Source organism: Electrona antarctica, assembly GCF_951216825.1.
Source record: "Electrona antarctica genome assembly, contig: scaffold_49, whole genome shotgun sequence".
In the NCBI taxonomy this organism is placed as follows: Eukaryota; Metazoa; Chordata; class Actinopteri; order Myctophiformes; family Myctophidae; genus Electrona; species Electrona antarctica.
This window is the reverse complement of record NW_027638103.1, coordinates 677,129-688,580: the sequence shown is the minus strand read 5'-3', so window position 1 is coordinate 688,580 and position 11,452 is coordinate 677,129.

Genomic DNA, 11,452 nt, shown 5'->3' with positions numbered 1-11,452 from the left:
AAACAAGCTAAAATAAAGGGATTTACAGATCATTACATGGACTGAAGCCCCATGAAGTGAACGCAGTTTGCGTAACTCTGTCTATGGGCAACTGGCGGCCCGGGGGCCCCCCCACCTGCGATTAATGTGGCCCTCAGGTTAATATCAGAATACTGATTATTGATTTGCAAACATACAATTTACAATATAGGCATTTAGCAGACGCTCTTGATCCAGAGCGACTTACATTAAGCAAGAACAAAAAAGCATGGGAATACATCACATAAAAAGCATTTATCATGAAACATTGATTGATTGATTTATTGAAGAATTTATTAACAGTTTGCAGAATTACAGTACATTTCAAGCACAATCTCAATACAAAGGCTGTTAACTGTGAGTGGACGACCCAATTAAGCATTACACTTGTTTCCAATAGGGTCCACCATGTTCAAATCATCAAAACATTTAGAGACGTACAAATAGACACTTCTATAGACAGAACAGGAATTCATCATAAAGGAGGTAAAAAGGGAAAAGAAACATATACAGTGAGGGAAAAAAGGGGTGGGCGGTGGGGGGGATTCACGTTCAGCTCCGTTAATTTGTTTGTTTTCCTTGGAGGAGCTGTGTTGGTTCCCCAAGTCGGCTCCGTGGCCGTACCTTGAGTTGGCTGTGTGGCCGTGACCGTCTCTTGTGTTGTCCTTGTGTTGGGTCCCCAAGTCGGCTCCGTGGCCGTACCTTGAGTTGGCTGTGTGGCCGTGACCGTCTCTTGTGTTGTCCTTGCGTTGGGTCCCCAAGTCGGCTCAGTGGCCATACCTTGAGTTGGCTGTGTGGCCGCGACCGTCTCTTGTGTTGTCCTTGCGTTCGTGTTTGAGGGATTCCGATTTTACAGGGGCCAGTTTCGAATTGCAGCCGTCCGTAGGTGCCCTTTGAGAGCGGTTTTGAAGGAGTCAAGGGATTCGCATGTCTTAATGACAGTTGGTAGGGCGTTCCACATTTTGGTGGCATAGGAGCGAAAATAATTTAGTCCCTTGTTTGTGCCGAATCTGGGTTGTACATGGTTCGTTGCACTCCCTCTGGTGTTGTGGGTGTGGACTTAACGTTAACATTAAGGAAGTATCTATACAGGTACATGGGTATCTTGGTGGTGTATCGAATCTTGTGGACCAGACCCATTGCAAGATGCTGTACTCTGTCGTCGACCCTAAGCCATTCCAGCCTGTAGAAGTGGGCAGGGGTGAGGTGGGTTCGGGGGGCGAGGTCAAGCTAAGAAAGTAATAGTGGAATATCTATATAATGAAGCTATACATATAAAACTATACATATATACTATACTATGCTATACATATGTACTTCGATGTGCTATGAATACATACAATGCAATTATAGTGCTGTCTACATAACATGCTATAAGTCTGTATCAAATGATATCTAAGTCTACAGAAATGCTATCTAAGGGGGTAGGGTAAGTGCTATGGGCCATGATGGAGTCTGAAAAGGTGGGTTTTCAGACTACGGCAAACATGACTCGCTTTAATTACTAAATTACTCTAAATTAGTATTGTACCTTAATGAGTAGTATTAAAATGTTATTGTCTTTTTTTGTATGCCTAATGTATTAGGCATTTGAAATTAAATTAAAATTTTACTTTTCAGGATTTCAATTCAAAAATAGCAACAAACTAGAAAAAGTGCCCTTCTGGGCACAGGTCTCCACCAGGAGGATAGGAGTGTGTGTGATATTTGGCAAAATGTTTAGGAGTAATCTTGCAATTTTCTTCATTTTGTTGAGGAAATGCAGAGCCAGATCACTCATAGCATCTCTGAGGATAGAATTCTGGATGAGCAGGACATGTGCAGCATTTTGTACAAAACGGGCTACTCTTGAAAACTTTGGAAGGCAATCTTAGCTAATCAGTGTAGAATCTGAGAAATACAACAGGCTCGTCTTGATCTCATGACTACAGAGATCATGTGTACCGATTTGCGTGAGATTTGGATGAAATCTGTGCGACTAACAAACAATGTGTTTTGCAGAAATCGGCCTCATGGTGGGCGCTATAACAGTCAGATGTGGAGGGATGCAGGGAAAATGTTTTTCCATGGCCTCTAGGGAGTGCGCATACATAAGTTGTATACAGATCGATGCAGTTATAGGTAAAAACAGGAATTGGCCTGTTATAGCGCCACCGTGAGGCTGATTTGGGGAAAAAATTGTGGCATGTCGTCCTCTGCCTAGTGGAAATGTGTGTGTATAATTTCATGGAAATTGGACATTTTGTTCGAAACGGACCAATCATGTGAGCTTTGGAAGCCAATCTTAGCCAATCAGGATAGAAGATGGGAAATTGTGCAGATCTGTGTTGATCACATGACTATGGAGATAGTGTATACCGAATTGTGTGATGTATGGATAAAATGTGTACGAGTTATCTACAGAAATGTGTTTTGCCTAAATCGGCCTTGTGGTGGCGCTATAACAGGCCGTTGAGGAATATTTAGGGCAGAGGTTCGTCGTTGGCATCCAGGGAGTGTGTGTGCACAGTTTGGCATGGATCGGGCCAACGGTGCCGGAGATTAGCTGATAACGGACGGACGGACGGACGGACACACGGACGGAGTGCAAAACATACTCTCTCCCCATGCCTTCGGCCTGGTGGAGACAAATATGTTGCTATATGCAATGTGGCCCTCTGGAGTGAGTGTGAAAATATAGTGTCCCTCTCCATCGTCAAAGTTGCCCACCCCTGGTCAATTATATCGCTGGCGTTGCCACATTTGATTTTGTGAGAGAGAAATAAGCAAACAGGCCTAGGAAAATCAGCCCAAAAGAAGTGAGCACTTAAGGTTCATTAAATGAAAGCTTAATTGTTTTACTTTACCGGTGTAGCCTAATACTTCCAATTTTCAGTATTTTTTCAACATCTTTCAAAGGGGAATATTTTACTACACTATAATAGTAGCCTATAGTATAGCCTATAAGTATATATTTGAAAATAGCCAATCTACAAGCTCACGCGTTACGCGTAGCAGTAGATTTGCTCTCATACTTGTGTGAGTTGTTACTGTCATAATGTTGTGTGAGTTGTTACTGTCATAATGTTGTTACTGTCATAATGTTGTTACTGTCATAATGTTGTGTGAGTTGTTACTGTCATAATGTTGTTACTGTCATAATGTTGTTACTGTCATAATGTTGTTACTGTCATAATGTTGTTACTGTCATAATGTTGTTACTGTCATAATGTTGTTACTGTCATAATGTTGTTACTGTCATAATGTTGTTACTGTCATAATGTTGTTTGAGTTGTTACTGTCATAATGTTGTTACTGTCATAATGTTGTTACTGTCATAATGTTGTGTGAGTTGTTACTGTCATAATGTTGTTACTGTCATAATGTTGTTACTGTCATAATGTTGTTACTGTCATAATGTTGTTTGAGTTGTTACTGTCATAATGTTGTGTAAGTTGTTACTGTCATAATGTTGTTACTGTCATAATGTTGTTACTGTCATAATGTTGTTACTGTCATAATGTTGTTTGAGTTGTTACTGTCATAATGTTGTTACTGTCATAATGTTGTGTAAGTTGTTACTGTCATAATGTTGTTACTGTCATAATGTTGTGTGAGTTTGTTACTGTCATAATGTTGTTACTGTCATAATGTTGTTACTGTCATAATGTTGTTACTGTCATAATGTTGTGTAAGTTGTTACTGTCATAATGTTGTTACTGTCATAATGTTGTTACTGTCATAATGTTGTTACTGTCATAATGTTGTGTGAGTTGTTACTGTCATAATGTTGTTACTGTCATAATGTTGTTACTGTCATAATGTTGTTACTGTCATAATGTTGTTACTGTCATAATGTTGTGTGAGTTTGTTACTGTCATAATGTTGTTACTGTCATAATGTTGTTACTGTCATAATGTTGTTACTGTCATAATGTTGTGTAAGTTGTTACTGTCATAATGTTGTTACTGTCATAATGTTGTGTGAGTTGTTACTGTCATAATGTTGTTACTGTCATAATGTTGTTACTGTCATAATGTTGTTACTGTCATAATGTTGTGTGAGTTGTTACTGTCATAATGTTGTTACTGTCATAATGTTGTTACTGTCATAATGTTGTTACTGTCATAATGTTGTTACTGTCATAATGTTGTTACTGTCATAATGTTGTTACTGTCATAATGTTGTGTGAGTTGTTACTGTCATAATGTTGTGTAAGTTGTTACTGTCATAATGTTGTTACTGTCATAATGTTGTTACTGTCATAATGTTGTGTGAGTTGTTACTGTCATAATGTTGTTACTGTCATAATGTTGTTACTGTCATAATGTTGTGTGAGTTGTTACTGTCATAATGTTGTTACTGTCATAATGTTGTTACTGTCATAATGTTGTGTAAGTTGTTACTGTCATAATGTTGTTACTGTCATAATGTTGTTACTGTCATAATGTTGTTACTGTCATAATGTTGTGTGAGTTGTTACTGTCATAATGTTGTTACTGTCATAATGTTGTTACTGTCATAATGTTGTTACTGTCATAATGTTGTGTGAGTTGTTACTGTCATAATGTTGTTACTGTCATAATGTTGTTACTGTCATAATGTTGTGTGAGTTGTTACTGTCATAATGTTGTTACTGTCATAATGTTGTTACTGTCATAATGTTGTTACTGTCATAATGTTGTTACTGTCATAATGTTGTGTGAGTTGTTACTGTCATAATGTTGTTACTGTCATAATGTTGTTACTGTCATAATGTTGTGTGAGTTGTTACTGTCATAATGTTGTTACTGTCATAATGTTGTTACTGTCATAATGTTGTGTGAGTTTGTTACTGTCATAATGTTGTTACTGTCATAATGTTGTGTGAGTTGTTACTGTCATAATGTTGTTACTGTCATAATGTTGTTACTGTCATAATGTTGTTACTGTCATAATGTTGTGTGAGTTGTTACTGTCATAATGTTGTTACTGTCATAATGTTGTTACTGTCATAATGTTGTTACTGTCATAATGTTGTGTGAGTTGTTACTGTCATAATGTTGTTACTGTCATAATGTTGTTACTGTCATAATGTTGTGTGAGTTGTTACTGTCATAATGTTGTTACTGTCATAATGTTGTTACTGTCATAATGTTGTGTAAGTTGTTACTGTCATAATGTTGTTACTGTCATAATGTTGTTACTGTCATAATGTTGTTACTGTCATAATGTTGTGTGAGTTGTTACTGTCATAATGTTGTTACTGTCATAATGTTGTTACTGTCATAATGTTGTTACTGTCATAATGTTGTGTGAGTTGTTACTGTCATAATGTTGTTACTGTCATAATGTTGTTACTGTCATAATGTTGTTACTGTCATAATGTTGTGTGAGTTGTTACTGTCATAATGTTGTTACTGTCATAATGTTGTTACTGTCATAATGTTGTGTGAGTTGTTACTGTCATAATGTTGTTACTGTCATAATGTTGTTACTGTCATAATGTTGTTACTGTCATAATGTTGTTACTGTCATAATGTTGTTACTGTCATAATGTTGTGTGAGTTGTTACTGTCATAATGTTGTTACTGTCATAATGTTGTTACTGTCATAATGTTGTTACTGTCATAATGTTGTGTGAGTTGTTACTGTCATAATGTTGTTACTGTCATAATGTTGTTACTGTCATAATGTTGTGTGAGTTGTTACTGTCATAATGTTGTTACTGTCATAATGTTGTTACTGTCATAATGTTGTTACTGTCATAATGTTGTTACTGTCATAATGTTGTTACTGTCATAATGTTGTGTGAGTTGTTACTGTCATAATGTTGTTACTGTCATAATGTTGTTACTGTCATAATGTTGTTACTGTCATAATGTTGTTACTGTCATAATGTTGTGTGAGTTGTTACTGTCATAATGTTGTTACTGTCATAATGTTGTTACTGTCATAATGTTGTGTGAGTTTGTTACTGTCATAATGTTGTTACTGTCATAATGTTGTTACTGTCATAATGTTGTGTGAGTTTGTTACTGTCATAATGTTGTTACTGTCATAATGTTGTTACTGTCATAATGTTGTGTGAGTTTGTTACTGTCATAATGTTGTTACTGTCATAATGTTGTTACTGTCATAATGTTGTTACTGTCATAATGTTGTGTGAGTTGTTACTGTCATAATGTTGTTACTGTCATAATGTTGTTACTGTCATAATGTTGTTACTGTCATAATGTTGTTACTGTCATAATGTTGTGTGAGTTTGTTACTGTCATAATGTTGTTACTGTCATAATGTTGTTACTGTCATAATGTTGTTACTGTCATAATGTTGTGTGAGTTGTTACTGTCATAATGTTGTTACTGTCATAATGTTGTTACTGTCATAATGTTGTTACTGTCAATGTTGTGTGAGTTGTTACTGTCATAATGTTGTTACTGTCATAATGTTGTTACTGTCATAATGTTGTGTGAGTTGTTACTGTCATAATGTTGTTACTGTCATAATGTTGTGTGAGTTGTTACTGTCATAATGTTGTTACTGTCATAATGTTGTTACTGTCATAATGTTGTTACTGTCATAATGTTGTTACTGTCATAATGTTGTGTGAGTTGTTACTGTCATAATGTTGTTACTGTCATAATGTTGTTACTGTCATAATGTTGTTACTGTCATAATGTTGTGTGAGTTGTTACTGTCATAATGTTGTTACTGTCATAATGTTGTTACTGTCATAATGTTGTTACTGTCTGTCATAATGTTGTTACTGTCATAATGTTGTTACTGTCATAATGTTGTGTGAGTTGTTACTGTCATAATGTTGTTACTGTCATAATGTTGTTACTGTCATAATGTTGTTACTGTCATAATGTTGTGTGAGTTGTTACTGTCATAATGTTGTTACTGTCATAATGTTGTTACTGTCATAATGTTGTTACTGTCATAATGTTGTTACTGTCATAATGTTGTGTGAGTTGTTACTGTCATAATGTTGTGTGAGTTGTTACTGTCATAATGTTGTTACTGTCATAATGTTGTTACTGTCATAATGTTGTTACTGTCATAATGTTGTTACTGTCATAATGTTGTGTGAGTTGTTACTGTCATAATGTTGTTACTGTCATAATGTTGTTACTGTCATAATGTTGTTACTGTCATAATGTTGTGTGAGTTGTTACTGTCATAATGTTGTTACTGTCATAATGTTGTTACTGTCATAATGTTGTGTGAGTTGTTACTGTCATAATGTTGTTACTGTCATAATGTTGTTACTGTCATAATGTTGTTACTGTCATAATGTTGTTACTGTCATAATGTTGTGTGAGTTGTTACTGTCATAATGTTGTTACTGTCATAATGTTGTTACTGTCATAATGTTGTTACTGTCATAATGTTGTTACTGTCATAATGTTGTTACTGTCATAATGTTGTGTGAGTTGTTACTGTCATAATGTTGTTACTGTCATAATGTTGTTACTGTCATAATGTTGTGTGAGTTGTTACTGTCATAATGTTGCTACTGTCATAATGTTGTTACTGTCATAATGTTGTTACTGTCATAATGTTGTTACTGTCATAATGTTGTGTGAGTTGTTACTGTCATAATGTTGTTACTGTCATAATGTTGTTACTGTCATAATGTTGTTACTGTCATAATGTTGTGTGAGTTGTTACTGTCATAATGTTGTTACTGTCATAATGTTGTTACTGTCATAATGTTGTTACTGTCATAATGTTGTTACTGTCATAATGTTGTGTGAGTTGTTACTGTCATAATGTTGTGTGAGTTGTTACTGTCATAATGGTGTTACTGTCATAATGTTGTTACTGTCATAATGTTGTTACTGTCATAATGTTGTTACTGTCATAATGTTGTGTGAGTTGTTACTGTCATAATGTTGTGTGAGTTGTTACTGTCATAATGTTGTTACTGTCATAATGTTGTTACTGTCATAATGTTGTGTGAGTTGTTACTGTCATAATGTTGTTACTGTCATAATGCTGTTACTGTCATAATGTTGTTACTGTCATAATGTTGTTACTGTCATAATGTTGTTACTGTCATAATGTTGTGTGAGTTGTTACTGTCATAATGTTGTTACTGTCATAATGTTGTTACTGTCATAATGTTGTTACTGTCATAATGTTGTTACTGTCATAATGTTGTTACTGTCATAATGTTGTGTGAGTTGTTACTGTCATAATGTTGTTACTGTCATAATGTTGTGTAAGTTGTTACTGTCATAATGTTGTTACTGTCATAATGTTGTGTGAGTTGTTACTGTCATAATGTTGTTACTGTCATAATGTTGTTACTGTCATAATGTTGTGTGAGTTGTTACTGTCATAATGTTGTTACTGTCATAATGTTGTTACTGTCATAATGTTGTTACTGTCATAATGTTGTGTGAGTTGTTACTGTCATAATGTTGTTACTGTCATAATGTTGTTACTGTCATAATGTTGTTACTGTCATAATGTTGTGTGAGTTGTTACTGTCATAATGTTGTTACTGTCATAATGTTGTTACTGTCATAATGTTGTTACTGTCATAATGTTGTTACTGTCATAATGTTGTGTGAGTTGTTACTGTCATAATGTTGTTACTGTCATAATGTTGTTACTGTCATAATGTTGTTACTGTCATAATGTTGTTACTGTCATAATGTTGTTACTGTCATAATGTTGTTACTGTCATAATGTTGTGTGAGTTGTTACTGTCATAATGTTGTTACTGTCATAATGTTGTTACTGTCATAATGTTGTTACTGTCATAATGTTGTTACTGTCATAATGTTGTGTGAGTTGTTACTGTCATAATGTTGTTACTGTCATAATGTTGTTACTGTCATAATGTTGTTACTGTCATAATGTTGTGTGAGTTGTTACTGTCATAATGTTGTTACTGTCATAATGTTGTTACTGTCATAATGTTGTGTGAGTTGTTACTGTCATAATGTTGTTACTGTCATAATGTTGTTACTGTCATAATGTTGTTACTGTCATAATGTTGTGTGAGTTGTTACTGTCATAATGTTGTTACTGTCATAATGTTGTTACTGTCATAATGTTGTTACTGTCATAATGTTGTGTGAGTTGTTACTGTCATAATGTTGTTACTGTCATAATGTTGTTACTGTCATAATGTTGTTACTGTCATAATGTTGTTACTGTCATAATGTTTTTTATTTCAGACGTGTGGGTCCATAATAGAAAAGAAAACCCTAGCACATAGCCTATAGGCCTTACTACAAAAATACAGAATACAATATATAAAAACAAAACAAAACAAAACAGATAAAGTAATAATAATAATAATAATAATAATAATAATAATAATAATAATAATAATAATAATAATAGATCTTTATTCATATAGCACCTTTCGAAACGAAGTTACAAAGTGCTTCACAGAGAATAAAAACAATCCACAACATGAAAAACAATATGTAGTAAACAACAATAAGTAATGATACAATAAAACAAGCAAGCAATGTAGAAAGAATCACACCTGTGTGAACTGAGTGGTGTAAGGATGTGATTTCACAACTGGCTTTTTTTGTGCAGAAAAAATGAGCATGGTTGCTACGGTCATCCAGTTCACCCGGGTGTGATTTAATTACGTCAGAAATTATTTTGAACATAGCAACCATGCTCATTTTTTCTGCACACAAAAGCCAGTTGTAGGAGTGGTTTACACCACTCAAAAATGCATTAAGTTACGAAAAGTACAGTTGAGGGATAAAAGCAACTTTATATAAATGGGTTTTCAGGAGGGATTTGAAACGGGGGAGCCTGATCTCCAGAGTTTTGATTGATTGATTGAAATATTTATTAACAGTTTGCAGAATTACAGTACATTTCAAGCACAAACTCAATACAAAGACTGTTAACTTTGAGTGGACGACCCAATTAAGCATTACACTTGTTTACAAGAGGGTCCACCATGTTCAATTCATCAAAAAGAGGGTTGGAGCTTTGAAAGCAAATGCCCTTTGTTGCCTTTCGTTTTTAGCCTGGATGTTGGGACAGATTAACCCCACAAGGGCCCCTGGGCCGGTACATTATGTGGGGCCCCCCTATCGCGCGAGCGTACCGAATTTTTGAGGTTTTTTGTGTTTCTATAAAAAAATGTACCTAAATTTAACAAAATCAATGGCCAATGAAGGTCCCCAGGAGCTTTTTTCAGGGCCTCAAACCCATTACAGGGCTTTACATTTTCCCAGAAGGGCCCCTGAGAGCCAAGGGCCCCTGGGCCACGGCCCCATTGGCCCAATGGCTAATTTGGCCCTGATATTTTCGAGGAGCCCTTTATCTGAGGACCTCAGAGTACGCTGTGGGACATGATATGGCTTGAGTAAATCGGACATATAAGATGGGGCCAGACCAGAGATGGCCTTAAAAGTTATTAATACAATTTTAAACTGAATTCTGAAGGTGATCGGGAGCCAGTGAAGCCGCGGCTGCTTCACTGGCTCCCGAAGTACGACTGCTTCTCTCATAGGGCTGGTTAGAGCCTCTTCTACGATGCTGTTCTCGGACACCTCAAGCCTCTCATAGGGCTGGTTAGAGCCTCTTCTACGATGCTGTTCTCGGACACCTCAAGCCTCTCATATAGGGCTGGTTAGAGCCTCTTCTACGATGCTGTTCTCGGACACCTCAAGCCTCTCATAGGGCTGGTTAGAGCCTCTTCTACGATGCTGTTCTCGGACACCTCAAGCCTCTCATAGGGCTGGTTAGAGCCTCTTCTACGATGCTGTTCTCGGACACCTCAAGCCTCTCATATAGGGCTGGTTAGAGCCTCTTCTACGATGCTGTTCTCGGACACCTCAAGCCTCTCATAGGGCTGGTTAGAGCCTCTTCTACGATGCTGTTCTCGGACACCTCAAGGCGACACATTACAACGTGATAGATCAAGTGTCATGACTCTCATAGTTTCCTTGTTACAGACAGACAGTGGTTATTGTATGGTCCAGATTCATTATTATGTCATATAGCTGTCTGCGCAAATCGGCTTAGTGTCTTATGTTGTAGTTTGTTTTTAGAGAATGTGTTGTTGTTTAAGATGATACGATCACATGATCACTTCACACGGGTGTGATTTTTGTCCTACACACAAACATTACATTCCCATTGACAATTGTATACAGCCCCCCCCCCCCCCCCCCCCATGACCAAATATGGACGTCATAATCACCAGTGATGTCACCATTCCTTGCTTCAGAGATATATATATATAGAAGCTGCAGAATAAATAGTGTCATGTTGCTTCACAAATAGGCCACTCATCTGACACTATAATATAATAGGTAGACAGACCTTTAGTTTATTTGAAGGTCGGAGGTCTCTGGGACATCACATCACTATACAGCACTTAGTGTTGTGGGGGAGGGGCGTTACGGTGTATAATGTTTGTCACCTCTCTAGGGTCTTGTGTTAGCTTGTTTGTGGCTGTTGGGTGGATTATCTGACG